The sequence below is a fragment of the Delphinus delphis genome, chromosome 4, assembly GCF_949987515.2.
Source record: "Delphinus delphis chromosome 4, mDelDel1.2, whole genome shotgun sequence".
Classification (NCBI taxonomy): domain Eukaryota; kingdom Metazoa; phylum Chordata; class Mammalia; order Artiodactyla; family Delphinidae; genus Delphinus; species Delphinus delphis.
The window spans coordinates 125,199,026-125,214,480 of NC_082686.1; positions in this window are offsets into that span (position 1 = coordinate 125,199,026).

The window sequence follows — 15,455 nt, forward strand, 5'->3', positions numbered from 1 at the left end:
AACCCTGAAAATCTTAACCCTAGAAGTATTTTTTTTAATAAATTTATTTATTTATTTATTTATTTAGACTGTGTTGGGTCTTCGTTTCTGTGCGAGGGCTTTCTCTAGTTGCGGCGAGCGAGGGCCACTCTTCATCGCGGTACGCAGGCCTCTCACTGTCGCGGCCTCTCTTGTTGCGGAGCACAGGCTCCAGACGCGCAGGCTCAGTAGTTGTGGCTCACGGGCCTAGTTGCTCCGCGGCATGTGGGATCTTCCCAGACCAGGCCTCGAACCCGTGTCCCCTGCATTGGCAGGCGGACTCTCAACCACTGCGCCACCAGGGAAGCCCCAGAAGTATTTATATTTAATTTGTATTATCCTCCAGAAAGTATTAACACTCCATAACATAACTGCTTTTAATTCAAGACAATAAAAATTTATTTTTCCATGAATACTTTTAAATTGTATTATACTTATATTTTTTAAAAAATGGAGCTACTTGGAGCCACACTGGGATTCAAATAAAACAAACTAGAAACTAGTAGTCAAACTATGGTGGGTTCCAAAGAGGTTTCGTGGCACCCCCTAATGGATGTGATTTTTTTTTCTTCCTCTAGTGTTTTTAGCAAAGTGCATCAACAAAGTCTGGTCACTAGATTCCGTACCCCCTCCCCCCAGGGCCATAGAAGCAACCTAAAATCACATTTACTAGAGCTTTGGGGATGATGGGGAAAGCAACAACGTCTTTGGTTGAATATTTATTGAGTACCTGCTATGTGTCAGGCACTGTTCTAAGAGTTGGGGAGAGAGATCAGTGAACAAGAAAGTCCAAAATCCTTGCCCTCATGCAGCTTACATTCTACCATAGTGGAGACTAACAATAAAAAGTATGTATAAGTAACACATATAACTTATCAGGTAGTGGTAAGTGTGGCTAAAATAAGTCAAGGAAGGACAAGCAAGAGTGCCAGAGAATGGGGCTGGGGATGACATTTCTGATGGGGTGGTCAGGGAAGATCTTGCTGAGAAGGTGACATGAGCAAAGAGCTGAAGGAAGCAGAGGGTGTGAGTCCTGTAGAGAACTTGGGGCAAAGCACTGTAGGCAGAGAAAATAGAAAGTGTGCAAAAGCACTGGGGTAGAATGAACCCCAGGGAGGAGACTACTGTCACTGCAGCCAAGAGAGGGAGGGGAAGAGCAGTAACATCTGAGATTAGTTTTGAGTAGAAAAATGACTTGACACGTTAAAAGGCTCACTCTGGCTGCGGTGTTGTGATTAGGCTGTGAAGGGTATGGGTGAAAGAAAGGAGATGAAGCCATTTCACCAATCCAGGCTTCCCATGGGAGATAGTGGCTCAGACCTTGACAGTAGTAGCAGAGATGGTGAGAAAAGGCTGGATTCTGTCTATAATTTGAAGATAGAGCCAACAGTATGTGGTGACAGCTTGAATGGAAGAGAAAGAGAGGAGTCAAAGATGGCCACGTGGTTTGGGGCCTGGGCAACGGGAAGAATGAAGTTGAGCAAAACAGCAGGTTGAGCAGGGTTGGAAGGGGAATGAGGTGGTCAGTTTCAGACATACCAAGTTCTGAGACACTTATTAGTAATCCAAGAGGAAATGCCAATTAGGCTGTTGGATACAGAAATATGAAGCTCAGGGAAGAGGTCTGGGATGGAGTATGTGAGAGTTGTCAGTGTATACATGGTATTTAAAGACATGAAACACTATGCACGAATGAGTGTAGTTAGGAAAGAGACCCAAGGACTAGGTCCTGGGAAGTCCAGTGAATTGAGTTTGGGGACAAGAGGGGGAGTCAGCAAAGGAGACTGAGAAGTGGCCAGTGAGTTAGAAGAACGAAGAGCTTATCCTGGAAGTCGAGTTCCTAGTTGAGAAAGAAGTGATCAATTAGAGTTAAGGCTGCCTATAGAGCGAGTAATGTGGGAGGACTGAGAAATGGCTATTGGACTTAGCCATGTGGAGGTCATCAATGAGCTTGATAGAAGGACCTTTAGTGGTGGGACAGACATGAGTCTAACGGGAATGTGTTCATGAGAGAATGAGAAAAGAGGAATTGGAAACAGAGAGAAGAGGTAACACTTTTGGAGAGTTTAGCTGGAGGGAAAGTGGGAGTCCAGGGAAAAAGTTTAAAGGAAAAAATTATAGCACATTCCTATACTGTTGGGAATATTCTTGTTGAGGGTTGGGGAGGGGAGGAGAGTGGAAGAGAGAAACTGGGGAGAATTGCTAGAGCTGTGTTCTTGAGTAAATGGGAAGCAGTGGGAGTGTGTGCACAGATGGAGGAGCTGGCCTGAGCTAGCAGCCTGGGCAGCTCTGTCTTAGGAACAGAAGGAAGACAGAGCATAAGGAATTGGAGAGGTGGGAACTTCTGATTGCTTCTGCTTTCTCAGTAAAACCAGAAGCAGGTTTATCAGCTGAGAATGAACACGGAGAGAGGATGTTACAGGTTTGGAGGGAGAGGAGAAAGTGTGAAACAGTTGCCTAGGAAAGCAGGATGGTGAAAGGTCTAGAGAGATGTGGCAGATGCTGGCAGGCACTGAGGGCCCTCTTGAGGTCATGAATTTACAGTGAGACTAGGCAGCATGGTCAAGTGCTTTTCCCAGTGCAGTTCAACTGCAGAGGTGTGGGCAGAGAGTAGTAAGAAAGCTGGAATCAACCAGGATTGGAAGTTTGCCAGGCAAGTATCATAAAGAGAGGGGAGGGGACAAAGGAATCAAGAATATATATAAGAGAGTGATTATAGTGATGGACTGTGGAAGGAAGGAGGGAAGTAAGGACAAAAGAATATGAGGGACAGTAAAAAAAGGGGTTGGATTTGTAGATTGTGTGTCCCAGTATGGTTGAAGAATTACTGGTTTTGAGTAGCAGAGAGATAAAGAGCTGGAAAGATGCAGGTGTAAGCTATTGCATATGGAATGGTTTAAGCTACAAGGTCCTACTGTATAGCACAGAGAACTATATTCAGCATTCTGTGATAAACCATAATGGAAAAGAAGATAAAAAAAGAATATATATATATATATATATATATATATATATATATATATATATATATATAAAACTGAATCACTTTGCTATACAGCAGAAATTAACACAACATTGTAAATCAACTATACTTCAATTAAAAAATGGAAACAAAAGAGATCTGGAAAGATAGAAGGCAGTGATTGGGAAGAAGGGATGCTGGAATTAGAGATTAGGATGTTTCAGTAATTGGTGGAGACAGTCTAGAGGTATATTTTGGGCTGAATTTTGCTCCCTTGAAATTCATATGTTGATGCCACATAACCTCAGAATGTGACTATATTTGGCGAGAGGGCCTTAGTTAGAACAAGGCTGGTAGAGTGGGCCCTAATCCAGTCTGACTGATGTTCTTGTAAGAAGAAGAAATTTGAACACACAGAGAGATACCAGACGTGCCTGTGCACAGAGACATAGGAGTTCACAGCAAGAGGACAGCCATCTGCAAGCCAAGGAGAGAGTTCTCAGGAGAAACCAAACCTGCCAACATCTTGATCTTGGACTTGTAGCTTCCATCGATGTGAGAAAACACATTTCTGTTGATTAAGTCACCTATTCTGTGGTATTTTGTCATGGCATCCCTAGCAGACTAGTAGGTGTGACCATGGGAGTGAGTGGCCTAAGTAGGGTGGAAAGCAGGAGGATTGGAAGAAAGCAACTGAGACGGCTGGATATTGGAATGGTTCCTTGCAATGAATATTAAAATCAACTATTATAACAATGGTAGTTTGGGAGAGAATGACTGCATTTGGAAAGCCAGCTGCAAAACTCTTCAAGGAACCAAAGGAAGTAACCTTGAGGGGGAATGAACTGAGGGTGGGAAATGATCACAGTATCATCCAGCATTGAAATTTACAGTCTCTCCAGTCAATATTGAACCACCCCTCTCCCATCAACTTTTAAGCAAAAATGTTAAAAAAAACTGAAACTGTTTAATTTGGCTTTAAATATTTCTCACCTTAAGACATCAGTCATAGAGATTCTAACAGGCAATGAAATAAGGTAAAAAGGAAGGGGGAGAACAGAATAATCCTGAAGAGGGTAACTGGCTACCAAGAAACCCAGAAAGAACAGTGTTTTGCCGACTTATTTGCAAGGTTCTAAGAGGGTTTAGTTGAGACTTCATAAGTTTTTATTGTCAATATTTTGTACTTTGGAGAGGAGTGATTAGGAATACCTTTTGTTAATGGGACTTCCCTGGTGGCACAGTGGTTAAGAATCCGCCTGCCAGTGCAGGGGACACGGGTTCGAGCCCTGGTCCGGGAAGATCCCACATGCCGAGGAGAAACTAAGTCCGTGCGCCACAACTACTGAGCCTGCGCTCTAGAGCCCATGAGACACAGCTACTGAGCCCGCGTGCCAGAACTACTGAAGCCCACACACCTAGAGCCCGTGCTCCGCAACAAGAGAAGCCACCGCAATGAGAGGCCCGCACACCGCAATGAAGAGTAGCCCCTATTCGCTGCAACTAGAGAAAGCCCATGCACAGCAACGAAGACCCAACATAGCCATAAATAAATAAATAAGATACAAAAAAAAAGAATACCTTTTGTTAAAATTTATGGAGGGTAGAATCCTTGAGCAGTTCCCACCTATCAGTGCTGTGGCTTCTAGGAATTTTCAGTGTCAGTGAGGTGAGCTCCCAATCAGGGCCCCCTTCAAAATAATCATGATAAATTGACATCTCTTGAGTATCTTTGTGCTAGGCACTGTGCTAGAAGCTTTCACATACGTTAAAAACAAACAAACAATAAATTTTCACCATGACTCTAAACTGAAGGCATTAACTCCATTTTGCATGTAAAACAATGGATCTAAGAAAACTTTTTTAAACTTCCAGGAACTAGAAGTTAAGCCCAAGATTTAAAACATATTCTTTGAACTCTTCCACCATGTTCACCCTGGCCTGACACACGTCTAGGCGTTAAGCCCCTCTTCTTCACTGCAAATAGGTTTCAAGTTTAGATATTTGGATTCTTTGGTAGTGGCTGCCTACATTGCTATTTTGAAGACACACTGGTTTCAGTGGGAGAAGCATACAGGCCAGATAAATGACTGATGTCTGCTGTGGAGACGGGGTCAGGGAAGGGAAACATGCATGACTAGTATATCCCAGTCTTGGTCAAGCCCCAAAAGATGTCTCTAATGATGCTTTCATGTCACAGATAGTTATGAAGATTTGGAGGGGGGTTGGTGCAGGACCAAACACCATTTGGAAGACTGTTCAGCAAGGGTGACAGAAGTGAATGAAGAGGATATGACTGGCTGAAAAACTTGATAAAATTGTGAAAAGGGGACATAAGCAATTTCCTTATCTTTGGTTATCCCATTAATCAGAGCATCTAATGAAGTCTCCCTGGACAATTTTAAAAATTACTTAATTTCTCTCCTAAGAAAACTCTTTCTTAACCTGCCTCCTGGAAAAAAAAAAGAAAAAGAAAAGATGTGTACTCATAAAAAAAAAAAAAAAAACCTTCCTGAAGCCATTTGTCTCCAGTGAACTCCCGATTTTCTTGTCAAGGAATTCTTCCTAAATCAGGATTTTCGTGCTGGTCCTCCAGGAACCGGGAAGAGTCACCGGGCTGCCATGCTTATTGGCTGCTTTTGGCCTTGGCTTCCTGTTCTCAACAGCGGAGCTGAGGAAATCCGCAGGATGCCTGCTACCAAGGGACAAGGTGACTCAAGAGGAAACACTCCACCTAAAATAGTCCTTGTGTACAGTCTCAGAGTCACTCTGGAAACAGAATTAATATATCATCCCGGAATTAATTCCATAGGTGGTTGGAAGTGGAGAAGAAGGAGGTAACTGAAAGAAGTTTATCAAAGGAAAAGATTTGCCGCCAAGATAAAAGCTGAACTGCAGCAAAGGCTAATATTCAGAAAGAGAGTTCATCCTGGGAGTTCAGAGGGGATGCACTGTGATTTCCCCCATTCACCGTGGGCACAAAGCTCTGATCCCGGTCCAACCCAGGGACCCACTGGGAGTGGATGTTTCCTTCAAAACACAGTAGGAAAGCAGCAGCAGAATAGCTACGTAAACAAAAATGGACCATTGCGATGCAGTCTTCTTCGTTTTTGTGTTTATAATTCTTTCTCTAGAATTATCTGGCCCAGAATGTCTATAGCGCGGCTGGATTCTAGATTTGTTTCCAGCTAATGGTAAACATCTAGCATATTGCCTCCTGAGAGACGGGAAGTCATATACGATTCATACCCAAAGTTCCCTGAGCAATATTCTGCATTTGGAATGACCTCTCAGACTCTTGTCGTACCTGCCCTTTACCCTCTTCTCCCTGACTCCCAGCCCTCTAGAGTCCATTTATTCATTCCAGCTCTTCACAGTGAAGAGAAACCATATTCCACCATTTATTCTTTAAATAGGTATTGAGCAATTACTACGTAGTGGGGAGACTACTGAGGCGAAGAACACCCGTCCTTGCCCTCAAGATGCTCTGCTCAGAGTCTGATAGGGGAAATACAAAAGTTCAAGAGCTTTGGAATACAAAATATTGAATCTCCAATAGATTTAAGCATAGGCTTCTGGGAAGTACAAAAAGTCCCAGGAATTTTGAATGGAGCTGGGGTTTCACAGGAGATTCCTAGGAAGGGCAGGGACAGAACTGAGTCATTTAGCTTAACAGAAGCATGTAGCTGAGCAAACTGAGACTCAGTCAAAGATAAATATACACTGGGGGATAAATGCAGTGTATAAAGCTCGACTGGATCTTGGTCTGGAAGACAACACGATGAAATACATTTTGGGGACAGTTGGAAAAATACCCATATAGATAGTGTTAGACTATATTAGAAGTTGTTTTATTTTGGGTGTAGAAGTGGTGTAGTTATGTAGCAGGTTGTTCTCATTTTTAGGAGATAGATACACCTGAGATGGATTTAGCAAGTGGTTTAGCAGCAATATGAAATTTGAAATAGCTTTGCAGAAGAAGAAGGGGGCGGAGGAGGTGAAGGATGGATATATGGTAGATAAATGAAGCAAATGTAACAAAATGTTAACAATTGTTGAACTGAATTTGGATGTTCATTGCACTAGTTTTTCAACTTTCCTGAATTTTTGAAAATGTTCATAAAACATAGTTGAAGAAAAAAAAAAGTTCCCTGGTAGATAGTTGCATAAATGCCAACACTACCCAAAATTCAGAGGGTGCTTTCATCTTGGGAATACAAAGTAGAAAATAAATGCTCTGCCCAAACAAGTGCCTTAGGCTGCACAGAAGCACTGAGGCGGGACAGAGAGTGGTCCACTCTGCAACTCAGAGCAAGTAGAGCTCGGCTGTGTCCAGCTGCCCGAGTGGAACACAATGGATGGATGTTGTTGGGAGGGTGCGTGAGAAGGAGCTCAGAGCTCGAAGAGTCTGAGCTGTATGTCAGGCCGGAGAGTCTGGATCTTATCCTGAGGAAGTCAAAGCCACTTAAGAATGGAGGGCATTTTAGAGTCTTGGTCTGGTTTCAGTTTGAAGGATGGATCAGAGTTTGGAAGGCATGGAACGAAGAGGTCATTCCAGAGACTACTGCAGTAATTCCATCAGAATTAAAGAAGGCCAAAGGCAGAGCAACAGAAATTCTCATTTGTTGCTGGTGGGAATGCAAAATGGTACAGCCACTTTGGAAAACAGTTTGGCAGTGTCTTACAAAATTAAGTATACACATACCGTACAACCCAACAATCTCGCTCTGAGATATTTACCCAAGAAAAGTGAAAACATGTATAGGAATGTTTAGAGCAGCTTTTTCATAATCACGAAAACCTGGAAGCCTCAACTGGTAAATGGATGACTACATTTTACCTTCATGAATGAATACTATGCAATAAAAATGGAGTGAAGTACTGATACTACAACATCATGGATGAATCTCAAAAGCATTATGTTAAGTGAAAGAGGCCAGACTACATACTGTATGACTCTGAGAAAGACAAAGCTATTGGTATAGAAATAAGATCAGTGGTTACCAGGGGCTGGGGTGGGGGTAGGAGTTGACTATAAAGAGGCACGTAGAACTTTCTGGGGTGATGGAAATACTTTATATAGTATTTTTATTGTGGTGGAGTTGACATAGTCATATACGTTTATCAAAATCGTATACCTATAAAGTGTGAACTTCATTATATAGAAATTATATCTCAATATGCCTCACTTTCAAAAAAGGAAAAGAAAAAGAATAATATGACCTGAGGACTGACTGGATAGAGAATAGGGGAAAGAAGAGCAAAATATGTTTCAATGGTCTAGAAAACAGACGTATTAATAAAAGAAGTGGTACCTGATACAGTCAGTTAACTGCTGCAAGAATGAAATGCTGAATAAAGTTATATTGAGGAGTATTTCAGAATATATTAAAATATTTTCAGCCATTTTTATATTACTTTAGCGGCCAATTTGGCACAAGTGTGAGGAAAATGTTACTAACTTTTAAAAGCATGTAATGGATTCTCAAGAAGAAATTTATGCTCTGGGAACACATAAAGTCTCTCTGTGTGTATATTTGCATGCCCATGCCTGTCTCAAAGCATCTGATGATACTCTTCCTTGGAATATGTTTTTCACGGATTTTACATGTTCTTTAAACAATTAAAATGTATACAAAATGCTTTCTTAGTTCTAATTAATGAAAATTACTAAATATTAATTTTTTAAAAAGAAAAATGCCTATAATACAGTGGCAGAAGTGGACATAGAAATAGTTTGGAGAGAATTTAAGAAGGTAGAGTTTTTCCAGGAAGTGATTTTTCAGATAAGGTATGTTTGCACATAGGGATACGGACCTATCAAGTAAGAATACTACTATATTATTTGTGAAGAAAAAGACTGGAAATAATCTCACTCCCTATTAATAGGAAACTGGTTAAATAAATTATGGCATAATTTATGCCATATAATGGCAGTCTATAATAATGGAATACTATACAACTGTTAAAAATGAGATAAATCTATATGCAATGATGGCTGAGTTAGACAAACACTGTATATAATATTGCTATTTATATAACAAAAAGGTATGATCTATCTATCTGTCTATCTATCTTTACACACACATTATATAGGCATAGAATGTCTCTACTACAAGGAACTGTTTTATCTGTCAGGATCCATTCAGGAGACAGAAATTACACAATAATTTGAATAGTGAAGGTTTAATATGGAAAATGATTAATAATTTACTAAATGGGAATAAGAGAATTCTGAATAATACCCTAGGGCTTCCGACACTGAGAACACTTAGCTGGTTTGAAAAGCAGTGGAGTTTACCTTAGGGCTGTGAGAAACCAAGAGTCTACTCTTGAAAACTGTGCTCACAGCATGGAGGCAGCAGACAGAGAACTGCCTGGTGATCAGGCTTGGCTTGCCAGGATCACCCCAGCAATGTTTTTTTTTCTGGATCTGTCACATCAGGCAAGGGAAACAAAAGAAAAAATAAGCAAATGGGACTTTATTAAATTTAAAAGCTTTTCAGAGTGAAGGAAACTACCAACAAAATAAAAAGACAACCTACCGAATGGGAGAAGATATTTGCAAATGTTATGTCTGATAAGGGGTTAATATCCAAAATATATAAACAGCTCATACAACTCAAAAAACCGAATAACCCAATTAAAAAATGGGCAGAAGACCTGAGTAGACATTTTTGTAAAGAAGACATACAGATGGCCAATAGGCACATGAAAGGATGCTCAACATCACTAATTATCAGAGAAATGCAAATAAAATCCACAATGAGATATCACCTCACACCTGACGTAATGGCTATCATCACAAAGACCACAAAACAACAAATGCTGGAGAGGGTGTGGAGAAAAGGGAACCCTTGTTCACTGTTGGTGGGAATGTAAAGTGGTACAGCCACTATGGAGAATAGTATAGAAGTTCCTCAAAAAATTAAAAACAGAGCTACCATTTGATCCAGGAATTCCATTCCTGGGTATATATCCAAAGAAAATGAAAACACTGATTTGAAAAGATGTATGTACCCCAGTGTTCATAGCAGTATTATATACAACAGCCAAGCTATGGAAGCAACCTAAGTGTTCATCAACAGATGAATAAACATATATATATGTGTATGTATATATATATAAAATATTAATGAAATATTACTGTCATAAAAAAGAATGCAATTTTGATCTTTGCAGCAATGTGGATGGAACTGGAGTGTATTATGCCTAGGGAAGTAAGTCAGAGAAAGACAGATACTTTATATTTCACTTACACATGGCATCTAAAACAAATGAATGAATATAGCAAATAATAAACAGACTCATAGGTATAGAGAACAAACTAGTGGTTACCAGTGTCGGGGGGCAAGATAGGGAGAAGGGATTAAGAGGTACAAACTACTATGTATAAAATAAATAAGGGGCTTCCTTGGTGGCACAGTGGTTGAGAGTCCGCCTGCCGATGCAGGGGACACGGGTTCGTGCCCCGGCCCGGGAAGATCCCACATGCCGCGGAGAGGCTGGGCCCGTGAGCCATGGCCACTGAGCCTGCACGTCCGGAGCCTGTGCTCCGCAACGGGAGAGGCCACGGCAGTGAGAGGCCCAAGTACCGCAAAAAAAAAAAAATAATAAATATAAATAAATAAATAAATAAGATACAAGGATGAAAGTACAGCACAGGGAATATAACCAATATTTCATAATAACTTTAAATGGAGTATAATCTATAAAAATATGGAGTCAACTATGTTGTACACCTGAAACTAATATAACATTGTAAATCAACTATATACTCCAATAAAAAATAATGATAATAATAAAAAAGAATACACTAGGTCTGAGAAAGAGTACCCAATAAAGGAATGAACCTGGAAGACACAGAGGGGGCAGCCCCTCTGATGGTGTAGTATTTTGCTGGGTTGCCTCAGGTCGGAGCTGGTCCACGGTTGACAAACTATAAGTCACAGGGCAGGCTGACAAGCTGAAAATTCCTCTACTGGGGAAACTGTAGGCTGAGGCTGCTGGGAAAGAAATCACTAGCTGGGGGGTGCTGATGAAACTCAACGGGAAACTGCCTCATGGGAAGAGCTGTGGAACTTGTGGGAAGCTGGCTGGGCCATGACTGGACTCACTGGAAAGCTGCCAGGAAGCTGCTTCACAGGCTTGTCGCTGAGCTGACCCTGGGGAACTGGCGGGGGCACCCACGGAACTTGCTGGGGTGAGATCCATCGTTGGGTCTCCCACATACCAGCGCAGCACCACAGGAGCAAGAAGAACGCAAAGCCCACTAAATCCAGGAAGAGAAGCCCATTTTTCCTCCAGAGTCCCTTCAGCGTCCCCTACTGGCCAACTTTAACATCGTGTCAGCCGGAAAATGAAAGATGTGTGATTATCACAAGCAGAGAAATGAAGGGGGGATTTGGGTCTAAAGGGCAATAAATTCATAAATGCCACGGCTGGTAACAATTGTATCTGGGGAGAAAAACTGGTTGATCAGGCTCAGATGTGAGAGAAATTTACTTTTCACTGCACATCTTTCTCCTGTTTGATTTGCGGGAGGGGCATCACAAATTTTCTTTAACGCATTATGCTGAATTTCATACCGTAAAATAAGAATGCTGTTGATGATGGTAGTATGCCAGTCATTATTTCAAATGCTTTTACTGTATTAAATCACCTAATGTTTCCCCAAAGCAGTTACTCTTATTAGACCTAATTTTTATACTGGAAGAAACTGAGGCAAAAAAGAGATTAAATAATTTGTCCAAGATTAGCTGGCAAGCGATTGAACTGTGATTGATAATCTCGCTGCAGAATCTGTGCTCTTAATGACTAAGTCCTACGTCTGTCAGTGTTTACTTTGGCATAAAACATAATGAACGAGTTATGAGTCCCTTATACTACTCATCAGATATTCCCCTACCTCCCATCTCTGACTCCCCTTAGGGGGGGGTGGGGTGGGTCACGTGATTAATGAGTTGTGTGTGTTCATTTCGTTATTTGTGAGAGAGCCCCAGTAACTCCCATTCTCCTTTTGCACAGACCCTCTGTGTTATAACTGTAATGGTTAGAGAGCATGAGCAAGAAATGAACTTTTGATTTTCTAAGCCCTTGATACTTTGATGCTGCTTCTCACTGAAGCAACATCTAGCTTACTTTTACTGATATAAATGATGTGTTTCTGATTAGAGTTAAATAGCAAACTGTGTTTTATAAAATGCCAAATAAGATATATTACTTATCCTAAACATTTTTATCTTGAAATATTTTGAACTTAGAAAAATTGAAAAAATTAGAATTATACAAAGGTCACTGTTTATCCTTCAACTAGATTCACAGTTGCTTATGTTTCGCTCCCTTTGCTTTATGTTTATCATTGTACTTCTTTTTTTCTCTCTCTCTCAATCATTTAAAAGAAAGTTGCAGACATCATGAAGCTTCATTGGAAAAACTTCCACAGGCATCTTCTAAGACCAAAAACATTCTACATGACTGCACTGAAAATCTTAGTTCCTAACAGCATTAGCATACTTACTTTTTTGCTTTATTCTACAATATATAAAAAACAACTTTAGAATTACAATTCTGATATTACTACCAAACATAAATCTATGAAGTAGAGTTTAAATATTTTGCAATCCTTCTTTTCTTTAGAATATAAGACCCTCAAGGATGTGTAATTGGGGTACTGTGTTTAGTACAGAGCAGAGTAATTCAAGTAACTTTGAACACAGCCCTCTGTAAATCCTTAGTGAGACATGTTCTGGGGTCAAAAGGGACTGCAAAAAAAAAAAATCTTGATAATAATTTGGTACAGAGATTCATTTGCTTCTTTTTATAGTCAATTTTAGGGTTTGCTTTTTAAAATCTTTTTATTACATTTTTTTAATGAACAACTTTTACTTGGTTCCAAAGTCAGAGCAATATAAAAAAGTATACTCAAAGAAGTGTTACTCTCATCCTTCCTCCACGCTGACCTCTCCAGCTTCATAAACAGATGTTTTCCTTAGTCTCTGTTTTATCCTTCCTGTGTTCCTTTCTTTCTTTCTTTTTGAAAAAACAAGCAAATATATATACATATCCTTATGTTCCCTTAGTTTTTATATGGTAATGTACCATATGCACCTCATTTTCTTTTCGCTTAACAATACATCCTGGAAATCACTCCATATCAGTTTATAGAAATCTTTCACATTTTTTTGTTATGACTGCATAAGGCTCCGTCATGTAGCTGTACCACAGTTTGATTTATTAGTGGCTGCTTGGATTGTTTTCAGTATCTTACTATTACAGACAATATTGTAATGAAGAACATTGTACATGCATTCTTTCATATTTGTCGAGGTTTACTATCAAGATAGTTTCCTAGAAGGGGTTTTTTTGGGTAAATACATAATTATTATTGTTAGATATTGCCCAATTCACTTCACCAGGGGTTTTACCATTTTGCATTATCACTCGCATTGTCTGACAGTGCTTGTTTCCCCACAGCTTGCTGGCAGAGTGCATTGTCAAATTTTTGAATTATTGTCAATCTGGCAGGTGAGAAATAATATCTCTGTATAGTTTTAATTTGCATTTATCTTATGATGAGTGAATTTCAACATCTTTTTATATGTTTGAGTCATCTATGATACACCTGAAACTAACTCAATATTTTAAATCAACTATACTTCAATTTAAGAGTTTCCTCTGTGCTCCACGTCAGCAGCTGGGTTCGTGCAGAACTAATTTGACTGTTCAAAGACGGGTGACATTACTTCAGACTACTCATCTTGCTGATGCCATTGGGAGAATTGGAACCAAAATGGCGAGGTAGAAGGACGTGCTCTCACTCCCTCTTGCAAGAACAGCAGAATCAGAACTAGCTGCAGGACAATCATCGACAGGGAGACATTGGAACTCACCAAAAAATATACCCCACATCCAAAGACAAAGGAGAAGCCACAATGAAATGGTAGGAGGGACACAATCACAGTAAAATCAAATCCCATAACTGCTCGGTGGGTGACTCACAGACTGGAGAACAATTATACCACAGAAGTCCACCACTAGAGTGAAGATTCTGAGCCTCACGTCAGGCTTCCCAACCTGGGGGTCCGGCAACGGAAGGAGGAATGGCTAGAGAATCAGACGTTGAAGGCTACTGGGATTTGGTTGCAGGACTTCAACAGAACTGGGGGAAACAGAGACTCCACTCTTGAAGGGCACACACAAAGTAGTGTGCGCATTGGGACCCAGGGGAAGGAGCAGTGATCCCAGGGCAGACTGAACCAGACCTACCTGCTAGTGTTGGAGGGTCACCTGCAGAGGGGTGAGGTGACCATGGCTCACCAATGGGACAAGGGCACTGGCAGTAGAAGTTCTGGGATGTACTCATTGGCGTGAGCCCTCCCAGAGTCCACCATTAGCGCCACCAAAGAGCCCAGGTTGGCTCCAGTGTTGGTTTGCCTCAGGTCAAACAACCAACAGGGAGGGAACCCAGTCCCACCCATCAGCAGTCTAGCGGATTAAAGTTTTACTGAGCTCTGCCCACCAGAGCAACAGTCAGCTCTACCCACCACCAGTCCCTCCCATCAGGAGACTTGCACAAGCCTCTTAGATAGCCTCATCCACCAGAGGGAAGACAGCAGAAGAAAGAAGAACTATAATCCTGCAGCCTGTGGAAAAAAAATCACATTCACAGAAAGATAGACAAGATGAAAAGGCAGAGGGCTATGTACCAGATGAAGGAACAAGATAAAACCCCAGAAAAACAACTAAATGAAGTGGAGATAGGCAACTTTCCAGGAAAAGAATTCAGAATAATGATAGTGAAGATGATCCAGGACCTCGGAAAAAGAATGGAGGCAAAGATCGAGAAGATGCAAGAAATGTTTAACAAAGACTTAGAAGAATTAAAGAACAAACAAACAGAGATAAACAATACAATAACTGAAATGAAACTACACTGGAAGGAATCAATAACAGAATAACTGAGGCAGAAGAACGGATAAGTGACCTGGAAGACAGAATGGTGGAATTCATAGCTGCAAAACAGAATAAAGAAAAAAGAATGGAAGGAAATGAAGACAGACTAAGAGACCTCTGGGACAACATTAAACACAACAACATTCGCATTATAGGGGTCCCAGAAGGAGAAGAGAGAGAGAAAGGACCAGAGAAAATATTTGAAGAGTTTATAGTCGAAAGCTTCCCTAACATGCAAAAGGAAATAGCCACCCAAGTCCAGGAAGCACAGAGAGTCCCATACAGGATAAACCTAAGGAGAAACACGCCGAGACACATAGTAATCAAATTGGCAAAAAGTAAAGACAAAGAAAAATTATTGAAAGCAGCAAGGGAAAAATGACAAATAACATACAAGGGAACTCCCATAAGGTTAACAGATGATTTCTCAGCAGAAACTCTGCAAGCCAGAAGGGAGTGGCATGATATACTTAAAGTGAGGAAAGGAAAGAACCTACAACCAAGATTACTCTACCCAGCA